Here is a 24,354-nt window from a genome sequence, read left to right as displayed (position 1 = left end):
GAAATCTTACATGCTTGCCAAAACTGTGCGCGGTGCAACAGGATAATAAGCAGCCAATCGACTGAATGTAAGATAAACCGGCGTAATTCAATTTAAGGGGGGACGTCTGGGAGAGGCATATTTCTTATTGCGGACTCCTCGACATTTATATCGCGATCAAAGAGATATTGAAACAACAGAATAAAAAGAGCGCCGTCGTAGCTGTCTTCGTCGTCGACGTCGACGTTGGTATCGGCGTGGAAGCGCAGCAGAGAGCAGAGGGAAAGTACATTTTCATAATCGAGTCAAGTACTTTGCAGTGCGTCTATTCCAGAAATTTCGCGGAGGGTTCAAGCGCGCGCCTGGTGTCTCTTACCACTATATATCGCTATATGTATATGTATGAAGGAAAATGTGTGTGTGTGTGTGTGTGTGTGTATGTATGTATGTATATGTGTATGTATAAAGGAAGTATCTTGAGTCGAACGTAGTGAAAAAGATTATTGGATTTGCCAGAGATAATGGTTGCGCTCGTATTGGTACGTTTCTTTCAGGAGAGGCAGAATCTTTTCTTTTGTCTTTCAATTTTCTGCTCCTTTTTTTATCTTTATCGACCTTATAGGATCACGAGGACACGAAAGTAATTTATGTCCTTATCGCTTCTTCGTTCGCGAGTAATAATCTCGCTCGTAATTAGCAATCGTGATTTCCGTGGGGATTGCATCGATCTAATTAAACTGTTACGAAATTGTGAGGAGAGATGACAGAAGGACTTATCGCAGACTCGTAATTTACTCCTCTAAACACGATTAAACCGATATTTTTATTTCCATCAATCTTGATTTTTCTTTAAATCATTACGTACTTTTAATCCTTAATTTTCAAATGGTATGTTAGACATGTTTTGCTTATACTTGTGTTATAACAATATCTTACAGTAAGCAATAACGAACAACTTTAAGCTTGCAGAAAATTTATAGGTTGATCTCCGAAGAAACAGAATACTTGTTTTAATTATTTCAAGTACTAGCTATATAACATGTTACATGATATTTCATGATACACGTCTCATTTGCCGTCAACATAATTTATCATAATTTCATTGCGCTATTATTGGTCCGTAGAATGAGGATCACGTAGTTTCGCCGAAAGGAAGCGGAATAAAGCGAGAATACTCTCTCGTTGAATGAGGAGCGTCTATTGAACGGGCGAGCTTTGAAGATTCTCGAGCGAATGATAGAAATAACGGCCGATTTGCCCAAATTCCCGCAAATCCTGCTTCCTCCAGAAGGAGAAAACGATCGGCGCGGAATAGGATCTCTTTCACACGAGACGGAAAATAGAGATTGTGGCGAAGACGAACTTGTTGCAAATTGCATCTTTTCTTCGTATTCGTGTTACGCGGATTTCCCTCGCTTTCGTATAAACCGTCATCCGGCCGCGGCCGATACGCCTCGAACGATCGATCGAGGGAGTTACGACGACGTAAGATAAACCGGCGGCGTCAGCTCTTTCTCTACACGTGGCACACCCATGACCCACGTCACCTGTTTTGTAGCACGAAGGGAATTAATTGCGCTAAGGATGTTCGCAGTTCGCAGTTCGCGAAGCGCTGCGAGCGGTATTGCAAAACGGGACGCCCGTCCTGTACAAAGCTGGGGCTCCTGCCCCAGCCAAGTTTAACTATTTTGGGATAACGAAAGGCTCATTATATATTACAAGACTTCCTTCGTCTTGTTGCGGAGAGAGTTTGATAAGCATTGACTTAAAGTTCTGCGCGCGCGAAGCGTCCCGACAAGGGTCCCCTAACTCGGGCAATAAAGTGGATTTCGCAGTTTCTATTGAATAATCATAAGTGTAATACTTTGCGCTTGCCGCGTAATCCAGCGTCTCACGCGCCTGAATATGCATGAATCTATTGCGAGTCGCGCAAGCAGGCTGCTATATACTTAAAATAATTTCGCGAAACACTTTACACAGCGCAAGAGCGCTATTTTCATCGTCTTTCTGATTATGCTTCTGAAACGACCGAGTTTCATCCCAAGATGCAGTTACGTCCATTAACTCCTCATTCTTTTTCACGCTGTTGAAGAATTTTTTTAATGATATAACGTGGCAAAGAACTAATTCTTATATACGTAACATAATGCAACGGAGAAATGATATCGTATAACGATCGCAACGATGAACAAGGCCATAATTTTTCTTACACATTTTTGTGTAGTTTTATATTAGGAACATCTTCGCGAAAAATTATCGTGGGACTCATGCTTCTTCCGCTTATTTATATATATAATATATATATATCATATATATATAAAACAGCTAACCCGAAATTATTAAACTCACGTGCAACATATCGTGCAGCATATTTAGGAGATCAAATCAGAATTCATCTCATGACCACTGTAAGACAAGAAAGGAAATGAAAAAGAAAAGATGATAGACGAGGCAGTTTCGAACCGACGTTTAGAGTAACTTTTGAGAGTTTTCTCAGGTCTTCCAGATTATTTATTTATTTTTTTTATATGAAGACGTCTTTCGTTTTTTTTTACATGAAAACGAAAGATATTCTAATTCATAATATTTAAATAATCTTTCGACAAAGATTTTTACTTTAATTTTGATTAATATTTTTCAACTTTAATTAAATATTTAAACGTTAGTTAAATATTTTAACTTTAATTAAAACTTTAATTAAAACACGACCCTTTATAATCAAAATTGTTATTCTTAAGCTATATTACTTTTTATAAGTCTAGACATTTTTTTGCATATTAAATTGTTTTTATATAATTCACTTATAAATGTTTTATCTGCAAAGTGATACAGTTTTGAAGTTAGAAATTTGATAACTTATTGTTAGTACGAAAGGGACATTATATTCTTACACTCTTTTCCTCGTACGTTGCTCTCGCGGTAACGTTACTTTTTATATGACGCATTTCATTAAGCCCCGTCCCGAGTCTGCCATACATTTGCATACCACGTAAGAGTATGCGTAGGGTACGTGACTAATTGCGAACAGCATTAAAAGGGCAAAATTTACGTGTCACGAGACGGCGAGCGCGATTATGGAAGCGTAATAGTGAAGATGACGACGACGACGACGACGTCGCGGGAGAACCTTGCGTTGCATGCGTAAAGCTGGGGATCACGCTATCTCTCCCTCCCCTGCGACTTCTCGTTCGTACCTGCTCGTAATCCCCCCTGCCTTTCCTTATTTGCCCTCGGGGCTTCGGGCGCAAACAGCGCAAGGATTACATGCTGTTTGCCGTGAATTGAAGCCACCGTAAATTCCGCGGTTTGCCGACTTCGCGAAGCGAACGCACTCGTGATGCAGCGCGCGACGCCGAGCTGCACATCGACCTGTCAAAATATCGTACGATCCGGGGTTGCAAGAACTATAGAAAACAGGAAAGTATGGAAATATGTTAGAGTTAGAGGATTAATTCCATTAATAGAATTAATGGAATTCCGCCTTCTGCGGAAAGCGTGCATGCTTTTTGTGTGCTTTTTTTCTATGGAATACCATTTTTCTTTTAGAAAAATATCAGTTTCCGAAAATTGTACGTCTTTTTTTGTATACCGTATATTTGAACGCTAAAGAGAGTCGGCGGCATTATCTCCTGTATCACCTCCTATCACAAGCGAAATTTTATTAATCGAATGCCGGGCGCTTTTCTCGCGACAGTCCGGCGCAGGCATTTGTTGTCACATATAGATCGCTGATGTTATGCAATATGTGCACCATTAGCCGACCATTTCTTTCTTTTATTCTCGAATAGAACGATTTCATTGTGCGAATACGGGTCGCGTTTCCGGGTAATTCCGGATAATGATCAAAGTCCTCGCATTTGCTAATAACTGCATTAGTACGTTATATGTATATGATAATTAAACGTGCACGATGCGTTGTGTGCGCGACAAGTTTATTGATATATATTATATCAGTGCTTATGTTCGAACAATGTGACAATAAATTTTAATGTATAAACTATTCGCGTTGCTTTTCTTTAAATATAATAATCACGAATAACTATGAGATTCTACCTATAGAATTAAAAATTACTTACAATTAGTCACTGAACTTTTCCTATATATTCGTTAGAAGATATATAGTTTTAGCAGCAAAATATCTGTACAATCATAATAATTAGTTTATTCAGTAAATAAATAGAAATATAGATACCGTATTTTAATATTTATTAGTATATCTGAATAGTTCAACGTTACATAGTCAACATTAAAAGTTTTCCAACAAGTTAACATGCTGTTTAATAGGTAGACTTGTAATTGAATTACTATTAAAAATGCGTGGTTTTACCCTGCATGTAAAGCGAAAAGACGAGGAGCGTCTGCTTTAAATGGAAAAAAATGGTCGAGTGCTGCGCTGACAAGAAAAAGGCACGTCGTTCATTTTCATTCTGCTCGAATACCAATGGCTCGTTCTCACATGGGGTTCTCATTAGAAAACTCGTGAGCAGATTCGATCTCCGTTAATGGAGGCGACCACCTGTCTTTTCCATTGCGAAAATTTGTTCTCGTCCCGTTCTTCTCTGAATTCATGCCGGTGCTGAGAGTGGATTTCCCCCCCCCCCATCATGGCTCCATAAAAATACCATTTTATTTTCCAAATGTTTTAGTTTGCTGACCGAAAAGCATATTTGTTTATTGATACATTCTTTCTTTTTACGTAAAGCGAAACCCGTTTCTTCTTCGTTTTCATCACCAATAAAACTACTTCATTTAGCGCATAGGAAAATATAAGAAAACATAGTTTAAGAGAACCGAATTAAAGAAGAGTCCTCGGTCCTCGCTTTCGCTTTCATTTTTATTCCGAAATATAGATTTGAATATTCAGTGGTCGTAATGTGCATGCTCAATTACCCCCATTGTCCTCGCGATCGATACCGACACAATCGATATACAATGGGCGTTCTCGTTTGTTTGCCAACCTTTGTGGACACCCACAAAGCGGGACGCGACTACGTGCTTGAAATTACCAGTGTAATCGACAGCATAGATCATTGGTACGTCTCCGGTAGTAAACGAATGGTAACAGAATGCAATGGCATTCGAGCAGCGTAAATCCCGTCTGATTAACATTATCGCCACTTCCGCGGTAGAAAAGTTGTTGCTAGAAAAATGTATATCTCATCTTTTTATACAGTTGCTTTGCTTTTACCGTATATCGTTACGATTAAATACATCTTGGCTATATAAACTAGGCCTCAAAATTTTAATTATATATATATATATATTCATGTCACAATAATTTATTCAAATCCAAAGAGATGAAAGTGATAAATTTATATATAATTCGTGTATTATGAATATTACGCAAAGTATTGATATTCATAAAAGTCGTAAAAAAGTTTTGTGAGAGTGTAGTACTATTCCTATTTCTAAATTTCTTAAACGGAGCTCGAGATTAGAGTCGGAAGATTATTTTCGTTGCGCATTTGGCGTGCGGTGTGACAAGCTATTCGAGGCGCGCGGTCCCTTTGTACTTTCAAGACTGACGGCACGCGGCGCTATAATAAAGTATTCGTTCTCGGTTTGCGTCTCGCGGTTTCTGTTTCTCCCTGCGAGTCTCTTGCTCGGCCTAAGTAAATACTTGACGAAGCTGCAAACCTCAATATTGCGTCGTCTTCTCGCTGCAGACGACTGTGCATACATCTGTCGAGCGAACCGAGCGAACCGAGCGAACCGAGCGAACGAGCGAATTACGAATGCCAGTTGGACCGAATCGTGCTCGGAATCGTGCAAAATCATATCGCGTTCTTATTCCTTGCGATAGAATTAAGTATTTTGTCGACTTTACTAACTCTAAACCACGTGTAACGTATAAGACACACACACACACACATCTTGGTTTTGTCGCTGCCTAAATTTCCAATTTTTATTTGCGAACCATAAATGCATCCGTATCTATAGTTTTTAGATTTATGCGTGACTTACATCTAGAGAGATTTATTTTATCAATATTTTATCATGATTGCCTTTACATAACTATTTTACAAAGGAAACGAGATATATCTTATCGTTCTTTGCACGAATTGCCGAGCGATCTAGAAACTTATTGGATATCGCTCCATCTTCCCTTAGTTTATCAAATATATATCGCTTCCGTTTGGCAGGATAAATCTATCAGGTTCGCTTTGGCGCAAATAGATATATCAATAGTCCTCTCTCTCTCTCTCTCCTCTCTCTCTCTCTCTCTCTCTCTCTCTCTCGCTCTCGCTCTTTTCTGTCTGATCGAGAAATTCATGAGTTTAATCGATGTCCAATTTCGCTGGATTTTCGCAATTTTATATCTGGACGAGTTTTAATTCTTCTCGTTTAATGAAAAAAAGAAATATTATCATTATTGCACGGTTAATGGTCTGATGTAAAACATTACCGTAATTTCTTTATGGATTTCAGATTTCCGACATTGAATACCCGATAATTGGAGAAAATTCGTGTAAAACGCAACGTCTAACTGTAACGAGTATAACACAACGTAAACATTGTGAATAATTGCGTGTCTGTCTGAGAGCGGTCTAATTATCGACTCGCTTCGAATACACAGGTTCAACGCGTTTATTTAGCACGCTGTAAAGTGATCGTCTGTGCAGTGATCGTCTCTGCCGCGGTAAACGAGGTTTCGTTAGGCAAGAGAGAACTATCGTCGAAATGTTACCGCAGCTCTTTGTGCTCATGGCGATTTTGCGGAATTAGTTACGAATTACCAGGCGAATTACAATGACGGTTTCCGCCTGTCTCTGGCAATCTCTGGTTACGGCACGAGCAGACGAAATAGGCAGCTTGATTTCTCGCTTGCGTGCTTTCTAATTATTCGCACGACCGGGAGTGCACTGTCCAGGTAAAAAATCAACCCTGCATTAATAATGCGTGTCTCTTTTCTCGATTTATCATATCGGAATGACTGAAAAACGTGATTAACTCTACACCTTTGATGAAAAATAGGCGGATAATCCTAAAATTATAACGAAACACGGAGCATGGCAAAGTTTCGCAATTCTCTCTCTTTTCTTGCAGAGAGAAGCGTTTAAGTAATAGAAAGTATTCGAACGTATTCGTTGATATATATTTCAATCGTGTATTGTTAAAATGTTAAGATAAATTTGGAAGGTAAATTGGAAGATGTATTATTAACGTTATTAGCCAGAATTTATGATACGCAATTTGATCATTATTCGTAAAATATCCGTTTTATAGGAATATTGGGGTCACATTATTCTTTCAGCTTAATCGTTAACGACAAATATCATACAATTGAATAAAACTCGTGTCAAAGGGAATGTAGTATCGTACACCGAGTTTAACACGAAATATTTATAATGCTTTTATCTCGATTTCCGCGCGAGTATATATTATCGCGCAAATCACAGTGATCTGAAATGTGAATTAGACGACGCGTATTTAGTGGCGTAATTGCCACTCAATTCAATCCCTATCAGCTTTCTAAGAGGCTCTAATCCATCGGTATACGTAATTAGGGAAGAACCAAACGGCAAAAAAACCAGGGGTGATCGACGATAATGCACTCGCTTTCTTACCGCGAGATATGAAAAAACGAGATGGATTACCGCTCAAATCTCTTATCGCTTTAATGCATTGTTAATTGCAGTTCAAAATATCATTGCAGTTATCCTGTAGATCGAGTATCACGTGGAAAACCCGTTAGAAAAACTGTTTTTTACAGTAGAAACCAATTTTTCGACCGGTCCCGCAAGTTGATCAATTCATCTAGGCGCAAAGCGCTTGCCGTTTATTATATTTTTAAGGTAATCGGCGCCTGTCAAAGCGGCGAATCTGTCCAATTTTTTTTTCAGCGAAATATTTTCAAAAGCTACGCAAAAAATGAGAGAAAAAAAGAGCACGTGTGTCACTTGGAACGAGCAAAACCGCGGGGTTCGTTACCAAAAATGCGAATTAATGTAACGCCTCGCTCGGTTCGTTTCCCCCTCCCCCCTTTTTTTATACGCTTTTACGGTATGTTTGGCGTCGCCGTGATCGGATTCCTGCATGAACGCTATTTTCGCTTTTGAGAGTCCCCGAAAAATTTCACAACGCTGCGTACGAAGGGCTCCAGCTCGCAGAAATATTTCTCCCGGCGCGGGCGGAGTAATTTAGTTGTTACACAATTTTTGCAGCAGATTCGCGTGTCGGTGATAAAATATAAATTTAACCGGGCAACCGGGTATCTATGAAGAATTCCAGTCGTCCTACTTCTATACTTCAATTATATCTCGTTATTATTGGCAAGTCGTAAGAGAAATTTTGATGTTATTATAATTGAATACCTCTGTACTGCTCTTACTGCTTTGGATTTTTATAAATATTCGAATCTGGAGTGTTCTTAATCTGACAAAATATTCCAGTCAGAATGTTGTAATGTTCAGAAATTTTGAAATCAGATCTAAACTTGAATATTTCGGATAATAAGAATGTATAATAGTAATATTATCTATTTAATAATAGATTTATATTAGCACAAAATAGATCAGGCTAGGAAAGCTTGAAATTTTAGTTAAAGTTAAGAAAAGATCGATTTATTAATCGTAAAGTTGATTAATACTCATTTATAGCGTTATCTATTTACACATATACAAACAAAATTGATCGGGTGAAATAAGACGAATGAGATATGCGATTATCTTTATGATATACAGGCATAATTTTCGAATTCAAGTACGGATGAAACTTCCGCCGAAACTTCGTATCCCGCGAGAAAGAGTCGTCACGATAAATCTCGCAAGATATACGGAATAACTTCTTATTGCCGGAACTCTGCGAACGTAAATCTCGTTCTCCCTGTCGTCGCTAATTCTGACTACGGCGCGTCACATCTCGAATCGCGAACCAATTTCCGAAAACCGACAAAACTCGGAGAACTTTTCCTTCCCGTTGGTGCTTTTGTTGAACTTTGACCATCGAAGTATTTACCATTTTTCTCATCGATAGCGTCGCCGTTAAGTCGTTCCGATAAATCGGATGATGTGATGAAAAGGGGATCGATGCTATGTGCAAGAAAATTATGCAATTTGATTATATCACTCGCGATAAATCTCTCTTTATGATGTATACTGTATGGCTAATCGCCATAAAATCGATTGACGCCTTTAAGGCTCCTCTCTCTCTCTCTCAACCAGGTTAATTCCAAAAGTCGAAACACGACGAGAATGCACAATCGCGCGCACAAAAGTTCGTACATAATATATATCAGGGAAATTCTGCTCGCATGTACCTACTCTCTCGCCCGCTCTGCCGCTTGCCTTGCCTCTGCAAAAAGCCGTAATGGAGTTTCGACGTTTGTCGGCATTGTTTCGCTATTTTGTAAGCCATCGAGAGCGCGGATCGTCTCTAACGGATTGCTTGATTTTACGGTACGCCGAAGGGCGAAAATGCAAGTTACAGCAGATGGGAACGTCTGTGTTCGTCTGTTTACAATCCTGGAAAACGCGCCATTCTCTCTCTCTCTCTCTCTCTCTCTCTCTCTCTCTCTCTCTCTTTCTCTGTAATCGTCTCTAGAAGCTCTTTGAGACTCTTCAGAACTCCGCTAAAATCGCAAATGCTTCGCTCGATTCTCCACCCTCACGCTCGTTGTCGCAGCTAATCATTCGCGCAACTAATTAGTTCTTGCGCGTTCTCTAAGCGGATTTAATGTCGCGTGCGTTGTAATCGGATCTTCGATGTCATTATTATGAATTTATTTCATATATACGAAAGATATTTAAAAAATCGTGATATTTCACGATAAATAGTGAAATATATATCCAGCCTCGAAATTTTAAAGGAAAAGTTCTTATTTTTATCATATTATATATTGATAGTTGTTGTATTGATATCTACTTGTTTTTTATATCAGTTTTATCTTACATGCACATATATTTTGATAAGACTAGATTTTATTTTTATAAGATTATTATTATATTATATTACTCTGTTTGGACTCCTAAATTTGTTAGATGCTTTCAATGCTACGCGAGTCGTGGAATATCTCATTCGAATCGGATTTAATTGACTTGCGTAAATTCTTGCGACGCAATCGATTTTCCTTATCTCTCTTTCTCTCGTTTCTCAAATTCAAGCGATGCAGCCTTGCTTGGTAAATCGATTTATATATATATGTATATAGGCTTGTTTGGCCGTGACAAACCAGATTTTCGCGGGTATTTCGTATCACCCGCGGGGATTTAATTCGGTTTGTCGAAAATGTTGAAAGGCAAATCGAAGCTTTAAGGAGATTATTGGTCATCGATACACCATTTTTTTAGTCCGAGAAACGAAATACAGCGATTGAAAAAATTCTGTTTGCCAAACTAAAAGCCCAGTTTCGATTATATAAAAAAAATTAATCTATTTATAACAGATTCGATTATATATACTAGTTTGTTTGTGTAAAAATAGAAAAAAGAAGATATTTACAATGAGAGAATATTTCACAACAAAGATTTAGATAACACAGTTTTTATATTTATCGAGCTCGAATGTATAATGCCGCCGTTTAATTAACTTTCTTTCGTAACATTTAATTCCAGTTCTCGTGGCGAAAGAAGAAAGAGAGATTAGTAAAGACTCGAAATTCCATTACAAAAATAAGAAGAGGAAGCGGACGGATAAAAAGCATTGAAAAAATGGATGAAAATCAACAACGGGGACCGATATTCCGGTCGCTCAACAGTCAACACGAATCCTTCGTCAGATTTATTAACACGACACCTCATGCTATTACCTTATACTGGATGGATTATCAAGGACAGGCAATTAGTTATGGCGATCTATCACCTGGAGACTACAGAGAAATAAACACGTTTCATACGCATCCGTGGATTTTCGTCAATAAAGAAACGGGTGTCAGGTATGTGTAATAATCATCATCTTGCCGATATTATATCGGTAATAATCCGTATGCAATAGACTATTTCTAACGAGTTATGGATAATCGTAATTTGCAATAGTATCAATAATGCTTAGGCATAAAAAGATACGAAGTCTTGCCTTGAGAGCAAACCAACGTTTATATTATAGGAATATAGGCTAACATTGCCCCGCAGTTTTATTCTTAAAATACTAAAAAAATGAATATAATATATTATCCATATTTCCAGATTAGTTAAATTATTTTATATTTACCTAATTGCACAAATTGTTTTGTCAATAAAATTAATCGTCGTGGGTTAATTGTTTCGTGTTTCTAATAGAGATTGTCATAAAGAGATTAGTAAAAGGCTTCTGTTCTCGCCGGTTTATCCACACATTCTGAAATATTTTCTTCGAAATATCTGCTTCGAATAGACAGATTAATAATGCTTAGGGCAAAACGAAACAGGTACTTGGTGGACCAGCGCGACGTTTTCTTTCCTGCGCCGTGGTTTCTCAAGTACCGTGGCGTTAGGCGGAGTGAACTGCCGCAAAGAATCGAGAGGACCAACGTGTACATCGTTCTACCGATGTTCACTCTGCAACAAGTGTCACTAAGAGTCATCAAAAACTGTCTTACGTACGACTCGCAGGCTTTCCTTCTCGACATTCCACGGAGTCTCCAGTTAGAACTCTTTACGATGCTACCGAGAAAACCTCGACCCTCGTAACATGTTCTCACCTAACGTGCCATCGTTTTTACGCGATTAGGATAGTAGCGCGATTAAGATAATAACGAAAGAAAAACATGAGACGTTTATAACTTTTGCAAAGATGAAGAAAATGTTTAACGAGTTTTTATTTCCTTTTTGTATGGAAAAGAATTGAATGAATCTTTTCGTTTTTTTTTTCATAGTACGTGCACAGTCATGTACCGCATATTATTTAATATTATTACATGCAAAATGCAGTTCTTAAGGATATACTTAGGGCAAATTAATATTTTTTGGTTGGAAAGCAAAAATATATATATATTTTTTATGTAATCGAAATCGAACAATCTTTTACAAGAATATTTAAAACATGACGAGGTGTTTGCGAAAATTAGAATTTGGCTATTACAGTAAGAGTCTGTAACTTAAAATTTTATCGTAGGCAAAAATATGGTTTTCTTTCAACTCAAGAAGTGTTTCAAATAACCGAAATCTGAGAGAGAGAGAGAGAGAGAGAGAGAGAGAGAGAGAGAGAGAGAGAGAGAGAGAGAGAGAGAGAGAGAGAGAGAGAGAGAGAGAGAGAGAGAGAGAGAGAGAGAGACGTGTTTGCGCAAAGTTGCCATTTTTATTCGCCATGCGTATTCATCTCTCACGAGCAAATATGCAATAGATTATTAATTAGTATGTCGTGAATATTTTATATTCACAAAGTCGTATTATTTATGAGAGTGTTCGGCCATACATGACAAGATATATATATCATTGTTTGATACGAATAAATATAACAACGAATCTCGCTGATGTCCTCTAACTCTCTATAACGATTTTGATTAGATACGCCACTCAGGAAGTTTCAGGAAAATCGTCGATAGTAATCTGAGCTCGTTTCCGCAATTTGTTAGCAGAGTTCCGAAGATATTAACCGACTCCTCTTCTGCGCCTCGTCCTTTTCGCTCCTTTCACGTTCCTCTCGTTTTCCACGTGAGCTCGATAGATATCCCGAAAACTTTCCTTCGTTAATTAACAGTTAGCCAAGTATCGAACACGTTCAGAAGTGAAATGTATAGTGACGCATTCGTCGTCAAAATGTAATTTTTGTCAAATATGTCAAAAAATATTGTAATAAATAAATATATATTTACAGTTGTATAAAAACAAAATATATGTGTTATGCTGCTACAAAAATTGTACAGAAAATATATATTTTTAAGTAATACCTGACTCTCAAAATGATTTACACATTGAAACTTTCATTTCAAGGAGCCCATATGTTTCGCGAGAGAAAAAGAGAGAGAACTCACTTTTCGCATCTGAAATAGTCGTTGAAGTAAAATTTCAGTGAAACTTGATAAAAATTCGACTGCTATTTCACGAAACGCGAGTGCATGAATTATGCACTTTTACTGCGCCTTTCATGCATATACTTTTATTATATGTAATAAGGGATCGCAGGTGAAGGAGAGGGATGTGGAGAGGTGGCGCGGAGAGGTCTGTCGGTAAGTCAATTTCCACCGTGGTTATTCGAGTAGTCAGCAATCGATTAAACACGCGCTAAATGGACTCTGGTCACTTCCTCTTAATCCATCCTGACCCTAATGGGTTTTAAACCGTCGCGGAATGTCATCGGACGACCCGTCTGTGGTCAGACTTATTGCCTATTCTGGATTAATATCCGAACATAACGTAAATTCCGTGCTTTGATCAACCGAGGGTATGTGAAGTTGACTCTTAATTAAAGTCTCGTCATCGATAATGGAGTTGACAGTTAAAAGAAATAAAGAACAAAATTTTAGGTGCTGCTCGAGTATAGTGTGAATTTTCTGAGAGTGTATCCTCGCATTCACTCGTGATGTTTACGGGATGATTTACGGGACGCAACAAAGAAAAGAGGTGAAAACGGGGAAAAGAGATCGTGATCTACGCGATCATTCTGTGCAAGAATACGAGAGCAGAGACAGAGAGAGAGAGAGAGAGAGAGAGAGGGGGGGAAACAAAAGTTGCGAAATTAAGGTAGTCCGTGGGAGCAGCTAAAAATTCTTGCCTCGTATAACATGTACAATCAGATGAAGATACTAATTGTAAATCTTGAACAAAGAACTAATTAAATATGAATAACATAGAAAGTTGAATATCAGTAGCGTGCTAATAATTGAGAGTCATGCAATACGCTACTCAGAAGTATCGTATTCAATTTATACAGTAATCAATTTTCTAAAAACAATAAATCACAACGCATAGTTTTGACACGTAGTACAGAGTGTATCAGAATTCGCACATTTTTTCATAGATATGTATTCTTTTTATACATAAAAGTTTTCCTTTTTTTTATATTGAAAATTCAGCTGGCCGCTATTTATTTTTCGAACGTTCCGGGGTCGAAACTTTAAATATTTCTACGCGATTGCAGGAATCGGTCGTTTCGAAAGTTCCGGCGAGACGATTTTATACTGGGACGTGCTTACACGTATCTCCCGTAAATTTCGTTTCTTCATTGCGTACGGATTTACAGGTTGACCTGTACGGCTATTCCCGTGGGATTTAGCGCGGTTAACTCGTCAGTTGATCGCGATCGATCGCAAACGGGCCGAATTCAACGGTAAATAGGAACGTTACCGTCTATTCCCATGGAAAATCTGCTTGGCTATAAATTTAGCGATAGTTAATTCTCTCGACAATGGACAGTACGCAAATTTAGAGCGTGAGGTGAATCTCTTGACGCGCGAACTTTGACATTTCGATAAATGTCAGCGACAAGAGTACTTCTTTCGCCGAATCGCTCAATCGCTTCAAATTTTTATTAATAAATCACGTTTGCAGCAATCGGGGGCTTTAATCGACTCAAATTAACCGATTATTTACGTCATTGATTCTTATTCTAAAAAAAAAGAAAAAGAAAAAAGAAAAGACATCGAGGCGTGTCGATTTAATCGTTAACGAGATCGCTAATCTCATAGAAACCACTTCGAAAAGAACGATCCTCGCAGATCGCAAATGCACTTGGCAGATTCGTGGAGTTCATAGCCGAAGTTTGTTGTTACACGAGCACCACTTCGACTGGTCGTCGTCGTACCAAGTGTACCAACGTACCCGCGTTCCGGAGCTCGGGTTTAATACTGGTTTAATCATGACTGGGTCCGCGAAGTTCGTCGTCTGTGGTTTTTGGTTTGGCGCATAATATGCCCCCGGAAGATCGTACAAACAGCGCGCGGCGAAAACCGCACGGTTCCCCGAGGTGCAACCATTTCGATTACAACCGTGAAACTGCACCGCGTAACGGTGAAAACCGTCGTGGCGATTGCAGCAATAGCATACCGTTACAATGCCAACATGCAAATAGTTATGCTACGCGGGGAGCTCTCAATTTTTGAGGACCAGCCGTTTGACACGTACGAATCGACGTCAATTTGCATCGCGAAAAGTTTTCCATGTCACTCGAAACGTGCGGTACGCGAGTAATCGATTTGTTGAACACGATTTGTTGAAACAAATATTTCTTCTTCGAAATTGACGTAATATTTTCTTTTTCTAACATATATATCTACTCATCTGCAATAATTGTCGAGATATTTTACTCTTAATTTATTTGAAGAGAGAATTATCCAGATGTATAATATGGATTATCGAAAGAAGAATGTATTTATTCATTATTATTGCGAGAAATATCGTTTAATTTATATAATATTGAATTGCGTCGTTATATTGCATCGAATAGTAACTTGCAAATATTTTTATCTCGTGGAATGCTACGTGAAATAGCATTACGTACATATGGACAAGTACGCATCATGAAATTCGAGAGCTTGCCCATTAGTTGGGAATCTCCGTGCACAAAGCTGACTCAGACGTATTAATTAACACGGATGCGATTATGTAATTTGCATCTGTTAGCGTATTAACGCCATTCGCGAAAATTTCGTAGAAGAATTAATATCAAAGAGAGTATCTCGAATGGATATTTGGTTTGTCCTAAAAATTAACTTGGATAAAGTAATTGTTTTTTGATAACTTACATGTACGCACATAACATCAACTAAATTGAAATATGAAATTAATAATTATTCGGCTATCTGAAAATGTTGAAAGATAAAACAAAATAATTATACAGATACTTCGCCATCGGCACTTTCGATCAATCGAGAGTCTCTTAAGAAATCTTTTTATTCTACATAAAGAATAATGACATTTGCCATGATAGTAATGATAGTATAAAATGAAATAAGCTGTGCCACGATAGTATTGATAGTATAAAATAAAATATGCAGCTGTGCCAGCAAGCAGTTTTGCTACATATACGCGAGATAAATTATTGTTTTTTGTAAAAAATATCGCAAAGGGAATTATCAGTACCGCACTGTTGTCGCGCGTCACGTTCCGCGTTTTTCTATTTTTGCGCGTCCGCTGTTCAAACATTGCACCGTTACAAATCAAATATTTGCAATTGCATACATCCGTGAGAGGCTTTCAAGCTCTTTTGTTAACAGCAAATCCAGATCAGCGTCGTTATCGTTGAGAAAAAAAAAACACAAAATAAATAGAACGTCCGTCGTTCCGTCTTCAAACGTATGCTCGCCATTTGTGTTTTGTCAGATTTTTCTCTCCGAATGGTATTTTTAAATTGTTTGACCATCCGTTACCGCTTGACCCATGACATATGCGCGATACCGACTTAACGACACAATCTGTTTCTTGTTATCGTTATAATTATTTCGAGACTTATTTTCGTAATAAGACAAATCAATAAGACAGTTTGCGATTCAATCAACAAAAAGGAAAAATCGATTGTTTAATCTCATATTTATTTTTCTAAGAACGTAATGTAAGTTTTTTTTCCATGGTTTTCCAAGCCTTATTGATAGCCCGGGATATCATGCGGAACCATAAATTCTCGTAAAATATTCATTAATTTAGAGGGTTAAAGAGATGGAAATTAATAGTTATTAAGGCATCGTAATATGAAACTTCATTTTATTACATCGCACCGTCGCGGCGCGGCGTCGGTGCTTAAGACAAGCGCTATATCGCCGCATCTTTTACAGATACGAACGGAAAGGAGGAGTAACTTCTTTAAGCAGGTTCTCACTTGATAGCAAGTTCTGAGAATCGTTCCGTTGCTGCTGCAGTTGGAGCAATTAAACCGTATATATGGGAGCAATTAGTTCGTGTACGTCCACTTAGGGGCGCATTACAGCCGGAAATTTCGAAGTATTATTTATGATCCTCCCTGATTGAGAAAAGCTCATTATCTTCATTAAATATATTTATTTGACGTGGACGATGACGTTCCGCTTTATTATGCGATATTTTAAAAGAGATATATATGACTTTTTCGAAAGTTTACTTTCGAAAAATTAAGCTCTCTAACGAAATGTTGGCTTACAAATATAATTGAAGAATTTTCCGTACCATAAATGCCGACCGACAACCACTTAGAAACTTTAAGTATGCTCTTTACGTAACCCATTACCAAAATTAAATAAAATTTGCGTAACGCCGCAGAATATCGTTGCCGCAATACGTCGACGCGCATAATGCATCGGGAAAGAGGCTGTGGCATTTCCATGGTAAACGGCGAAGCGAGTAGTGTCGAAGTCACGTCGCCGTAATTAGTACGCCAATTAATTAGCAATCGGTGAATCGCACGGGGCGAGCGCGAATCGACCGGCGCGGCGCGGCGCAGCGTTGGCATAGCGCGTCGTTGCCTGCATGGAATGCGACAACGGCATCGCGCGACGCCTGCGCCGATATCTAATTAGAAGAACAACCCATCGCTACGGGCGCGGCGTTTTCTCGTAATTACTCGTAATTAGTCGCTACTTCTAATTGGTAATTACGATGTATTCGTAGAAAACACGGGGGGAGGGGGAGAGGGGTCGGATTTTGTACCGATTAAGCGTCGCAATCGGACGCTATGCTAAGAACGACGGTAATTTTCTGCTTTCAGTGGAAATGCGATTAATATTTCAATAAGTAGCTGTCACAGATTTTAAACCGAATGTACCTAAATAGCAATTCGCGACGTAATTACGAAAACGAAGAGTGACTTGTTACAATTATGTTACATTCGTTGAGTCGCTTCTTTTAATTAAACCCGCTCGTACAATTAATTACGTTCATACAATTTATCGCGCTGCGCTTTGTTTATTGCCCTAGTTTACTTTTTCGGATCTATTTGTTAATCTCAACGTTACGTACGCGACGTAACGCTGCAATTGAGCCAATTGAGGAGAAACGTGGCGTGCCCTTCCTGCATCTGAAATCACAGATTTCAGAATGGCTCTCCATTGATCATGTTCAAATTTTGCATAATCTGACGTTCTCCTCGCACAGGTGATTTTAGCTATTCAATGCCGCGATGGGTCCGATTACCATTGTAAATGACATATGTAATATGTGAAAGGTTTCCTGTTATTCATATCAAATTTCGAGAGATTCGCATTACAATTATTATAGTAACTGACCATCGGTATTTTGAAAATAATATGCGTATCGTCAATTCGGCTTTTAATGAAATGATCAATCTAAATTGATAGCTTGAATTTTTATTTTTCAATTAAACGTGATAAACAGAGAGTTGCACGTATCGCATTATTATAAATTATTTCCTGATAGTCGAACAGAAATCAATATTCATATGCTAATGTAATACTTAACTATAATGTTAACTATAATGAGCAAATCTAATTAAAAAGTGACGTCGATTCGCACGTCAAATGACACCGAAACTTTTCTCGGTTCTTCTTTCCTGATGATCCTCCGTGACTTTCTTTTTGTCCTTATCAGGAACTCCTTTCGTTATCGGTATATTTATCTACCCCCGACTTTTAACCGATAAATTAATTAATCGTCTCCTTTTCAAGTTCATAGGAATTGATCCTCGTTAGCCCGATGCGGTTAAAGAAGAACGGAGGGTGAGGCAGTGCCGCCGTAACAGTTCGGCGTAAAATGGGATATCTGCTCTTTGCCTCTTTGCCTAGAGAAATTCCTTTTCACTGTCTGGCGAATTCCACGCCAAAATTCCACAGATTTCCGGGAACGCATCGAGAATTCCTGTTTCTTTCTTCTTTTCTAAAATTGCAATTTTACGTGACATTTTTTTTATTCCACTCTTCGGATGATATTCAGATTTTCATTGCACTGTAATTCGATTCATTAATATTGAATATTACGCAGGAACATCTCAACTTCACATAGATCTTTTTCAAACATTAAACTTATTACTTATATTCAATCCTATTATGATTGAAAATACTATCGCTTATTTTACATCTCTAATATCATGTTTTTTAGCGAACAACGGAAAACAAGGGATTGAGATTTCGGTTAAAGATAGATATGAGCTAGTTTATCACATTCAACATGGTATATTCTATGTTTCTCGCGGTAATACATATAATATATTTTAAATGAGGAAACTGGAATAGACCATTGACTGACAGCGATTAATCTCTGCGATAACGCTTTTATCTTCGATTTGTAGTCCTCTCGATAATAAATTATATACTGAACTGGTGGTTATGTACACTTATTAATATGTCTAGATATCCGAACATGTTTAAATACGTAAAAAACACGCGAAAATTTCGACGAGACTTTTTTACTTTTTCGTTTATTCCCTTGGAGGAGAGAGAAAAAGCGTTTCTCAATTCATCCATAGATCTATTTATACCTCGCGCGCTACACATCTGGAAATACCTCATACCCACCCGAAATTTTACGCGACTCCGCTGAAAAAGGATGTACGCGCGTATGGGAAAATAAGTGTGCATCGTGACATGACGAGCCCTCGAGAAACCGTGCAACCCCTGAGAAACAAGAAACTTCCTAAAATATTCCTGGCTGGAAACGCTATTAGGTGAACCGGCATGTGTGCGCGTACGTGCACTTCGGCTCAGAGAATACTTTATCGCGCATGAATAATGTATTCAGTCGGTGCTGATAGCATAGACCAACATTTAGGCGGCTTCGACCAATATTGATACACGCTTTCGACGTGCGCTTTTGCGCCTCTCTCCTGGTGTTTCTCTCTTACTCTCTATCTTCCTAAATTTGTGTATGTGTGTGCGTAATGTATATATAGAGTGTGCATACGTACCTCGTCCATCCAGCTGTTCGACCTGGTCCAGCACGCGGTTCATCAACGATCTCTTTGCGTCCTTTTTCCTTTCTCATTTTCTTCGTCCCGCTCGGTCCCGCTCGGTCCCACTCGTTGATATTTAAACGAGGCACGCGCGTATATATGTCTCCGGGGAGACGAGCGACACGCACGGTGGACGGTGGTTGCTTACGTGGCTGCTGCTGCTATGCCAACCTGTAGGTAACTAGCTTCCAGTAAACAGTTCTCTCGTGCAACGACGGAAACCGACCGTGGATGCTGACGACTTGTAAATATTTGTGGCCATCCTGCATATACCCCGCCAGCTAGCGGGAGTACTGTAACGAATATAACGCAATATGTAGCGCACTACGTTGGTCGCGTTACGTGACAGAATGTATTAGTCCGTGCCGTGTGAGATTGCAATATCGATTTGGGGCAATCGAGCACAAGCGCTCGTTCATTACATCCGATTTACAACGAGAAACGTTAGCAGCATTCAGTTGCTACTTCATTTTTCATTTCGCCATTAATTTTTTTTTTTTTCAATTCTTTACATCCTGTTACGTAAGAACGCATCACGAGAAAGCATGTAGAAACCCAAGTTCTCCACACGCAAGGATAGGTATCGAGAAATCGCGACTTTTACAGCCAGTCATAAAAAGGAAAAAAATTTTTTTTTATTTATAGATTACTTCAGTTTCTCAGAAAATGTTTATATTAATAAAATCGGTGCGCGTATGTGGATTTCGGTTTAAAGGTACGATTTCGCGCGTACGATTTGTACGCCATGCTGTCTTGAGAGAGTAAATCGTACGTATCTCAATATAGAATAATTTTCTCTTGATAATAGTATTGGAGAACCAATGACTTCCGCATTTTGTCAGCGGGTCGAGGTCGCAGGTGAAAGAGTCACGTTGCAGAAGGATGCAATTCCGGCTTACGTCACAAATGACAACTAATAGAAAATCGTAGGATATTCCAGAGACGGTAGGAGCGATTTACGTAATGCCCTTTCGCTTCCACGGCGGCGTTAACTAAACCTGCGAATAAAAGTTTCGAGCGGCGACGAAGGGTTCCATTATCCTCTCGTTAAACTTATTTCCTCGTCGCCTCCCGCCTCTCGAGCAGGGGGAAGACTCTTTCCTAAGAGCGCGCATAATCGCGACATTGCGTCAGCTGTCTTTTTTTTCCTTTCCTCCTCTTTCTCCTCTTCTTTTTTATAATACGCGATGATTTATCTCGGCAACGGCAGGATAATTACGTGCGTCGGAGACCTTTAATTTGCTGCGTACCCCAACCGCCGCACGAAAATAGAAAGTGCGCGCGTGTAATAGAATCCGATTGTTGTAACAGGCATTCATTCGGGCTCATCTGCCGATCCGTTCGGTATCGGAGAGACTTTCTCTCGCGACGCGACGCGACGCGACGCGACATGACGCGATACGGCGCGATGCTTTGTCTCGCGGCGCGGATTAACTTTAACGGGGTTCGAGATGCTTCAAAGAAAAGGATTTAGAAAGGAGCGAACGCGACATTTGCTCACGACGCGACTGCGACTTTGACATACAAAGGGTTAAATCAGCACATGCTGGATCAGTGGTTCGCAAAACGATTATTGTTCAATTAATCGAATGGTATACTCTAGTACAACGAACGTGTGTGTATTCAGAAATTTACGTTAAAATATATTGCAGTTTAGTCCTTGTTCATCTGGTTTTGGTGCAATTGAGTAAAATTAAGTGCATTTTAATTATTAAGCGATAATTATACTAATGATACTCTTATTATAATAACAGTAATTTATAAATGGGTTTTGCCGCGACATGGAAACACACTAATTACGTCTAGCTTTGTTGTACATATATTACAATGTTGAAAGAGGTATACGTTGATGCTACCAGAATTTACGCAAAAAAGAAATTACGGTCTCGCGCATTTTTTAATTATAAGATGAAATTAAATTAATTACAACAGAGTCACGTTTTTAATTATTATAATTATAGTAATCTGTAAATGAGTTTTCTGCGACTAAGAAAAACATGTTAATGGCATTCAGCTTTAATAATCATTTATATTTTATTGCAACAATTCCTTTTTCGTCTCTCAAAGGATTCTTTAGAGACTATTTAAATTAAACAGACAGGAATAAATATAGTTTAGCCTTGCTAAATGTGTATTCACGAAAATGCTGACTTAGCAAACGTAGTTGCGAGAACGTAAAGAGTAAATGTATTAATTACGTAGCTATAATTAACGCAAAATGATTGAGCATTTAACCAGTCTCGTTGGTTACTGTATTTGGTTGAGTGCAATTAAATATTGGTATATTCTTGGACAGAATTTTTACTGCCATTTTATGCGAGGATATTATTGATATTTCTTCGTTCCTTTCACCTTTATGTATTGTTCGACGGATTAATGAAATATAAAGGTGGCACCAATCGCGCAGGAATTATCAATTATAATACCGTAATTACGATTCGATAACATTACAGATATATCGCGTGCTTCAATCCCGACAGAAATATAAATTCTATTCCGATCGTGAAAAACAATCCGCGCCGATAGGATTTTATTCGTCGCAAGTTGCTCGCGATAACGTGAATCTATCCGGGCGGCGAAAACTGGAATAAAATTTCGTCGGAGCGGCGAATCGGAAATAAAATAATGGCGTGGTTTCAACCGCAATGAAACGTTTATTAGCTGATACGTCGCACTCTCCCGTGACTGTTTCCGACGTTTATTGCCGACTGTTACTTTTAACCACGGTAAAGTAATCCCCGCGGAATATTTGATCCCGACTGCGTGCAGCCGTTTTAACCCTCATTGTGGCGGCATAGTTTGATGAGGGCCGTAAGTTCGCGTCGACGTTTTTACCTCCTCCTCCTCCTCCTCCTCCTCCTCCTCCTCGCTACGCTCGCGCACGTGCATCTCGCAAAGTACAGCAGTATTCAGCAAAGTACACCATTTGCATACGGAGTGCCGTAACATATCATGTTCCGAGAGATAGACCGAGGGATATCAGCGTCGTTGACATTCGTCAGCAACGCATTTCTCCGAGAATGAGTAGGATGACGTGCGAAAATAGATGCAACGATGTTAAAGAATTAACGTGTTAAAGAACATTTTCAGATTATTTAACTTCCAAGTTAAATAAACTTATTTTCGTTCAACGATCTTACTTTACAGCTATTAAATAACTTATAAACATCAGGAAATTGACTTTAAGTATGGACTATTCAAAACCCATAATGATGGGAGACAGTAAAATCGATAAAACCGCTAGCGAATTGCAGGAAGGGGTCATTCTAATTCTTTATACTTATGTAATAATTAAAACATTACGTAGTAAATTTCTACTGTTGGAAGATGTATTAGTGTATACGTGTGATGAGTATATATGTATTGATAAATTAATTTATACAGTAATAGAAATAAATACGATCTATCCTACCATTCGCTGCCGTTCATTATTCATCGTCACGCATTCATTTTATTTTACGATAAAAAATTGGACGAGCTTTCATAAAATCGGGAACGCGGACTCGGTCATTAAAACGGCGTCAAATAAGTGCGAGACTTAAATAGCATCGATGCGCCCCCGCGCCGTGAGTGCATTCATCGTCCGGCCGGCCCTATTATTCGCGCTCGCGTTTGACGTGTCAGTAAATATAAATCACAGCCGGTGCGGCGTCTAAGGAGCTCCCGGATTATTGTCCGTGTCGACTGAAGCCCAGGAACACACCGGGAGTTCTTCCCGATGACAAACGTACATTGTTCGCTCCTCTCCCTCCCTTCCCTCGTGCCATTGTTGCGCCGCAACAATGAGGCAATATATACGAATGTGCCCGGCACGGTACCTCGGTGGAAACTCCGCCGGCGACTAACGGGTGTTGCTTTTTGTCCCGAAAATGCAAATTGCGACTCCTATCGCGGCGGTCGTTCCAACACGACTGGAATTAATCAATTCTCTCGTACTTGTACTGCACTTGGTGCAATCCCCGCCTCTTATCCGTGTTAACTGCGCAAGTTACGCGATTAGTGCTCTTATCGCTACATTGCTCCGCGCGGCCGTCGCGTTCGACAACTGCACTGTGAATGCTGTGATCTCACGATCGAGCTACCGCGCGCTCTCTCGCACAAACGAATCATTCCGGCGAATCATAACTCAAATATAGAAAGCGCCCAGAATCCGAAATATGGTTCTTGCGCTGCGCTCAGAAGCGCTTTTCGCGCAGGAAATCGTGTGTTCAAAAGCCACGTAGCGTTATTTAAGTTATTTTACGTAAGAGGCATTCTTGCGGCGTTCACAAAATCGAGAGCAACCGGCGGGAAAAGGCGACCGTTTATCTTCCTCGCGCCGGGAGAACGGCGAGGCAACTTTGTTAGTGAGAATTAGCTGCTCCCCCTTTCAGGAAGGAAAGTTTCTCTCCTGAAAACAACGTCGCGGCGCGACAATTTCGGAGACGCCGGGAAAAGCTCGCGCCGCGCCGGAGCGCAACGCACCAAATTCGTTAGATATATACGCGAGATAATCGTAATTTATTTTTCGCTGCAAGAAAAGAAAGAACGCGTAACAAGAGGACGCGGATCCGAGCAACGTTAGCCCGTGAACAATTCGCGCACGGCGTACGAATATTCCTAATTTTAATGGAAATTCCGTTACGCGGAACGTATTTATCCGTCTCTCCC

The 24,354-nt window shown here is 39.2% G+C and overlaps 1 protein-coding gene across 2 annotated transcripts in view; it reads left to right on the top strand.

Moving 5' to 3' along the window:
• The window catches only part of Ph4alphaefb (prolyl 4-hydroxylase subunit alpha-1), a 162,327-nt gene that overhangs the window by 42,245 nt on the left and 95,728 nt on the right, over nt 1–24,354 (top strand). Inside the window, exon 1 of one of the 2 annotated variants that reach the window (XM_071698772.1) lies at nt 10,722–10,852. The exons of the other annotated variant lie outside the window; for it this stretch is intronic. The gene's annotated coding sequence lies outside the window, so the exon portion shown is untranslated. Of the gene's footprint in view, nt 1–10,721; nt 10,853–24,354 lie in introns of those variants that run through there. 2 annotated transcript variants of the gene reach the window in all.

This window comes from Temnothorax nylanderi, unplaced genomic scaffold (assembly GCF_030848795.1).
Source record: "Temnothorax nylanderi isolate EJ_2023f unplaced genomic scaffold, tnyl_v1.0 TNYL_tig0016_pilon, whole genome shotgun sequence".
Lineage (NCBI taxonomy): Eukaryota > Metazoa > Arthropoda > Insecta > Hymenoptera > Formicidae > Temnothorax > Temnothorax nylanderi.
This window is presented reverse-complemented; position numbering and strand designations above follow the sequence as displayed.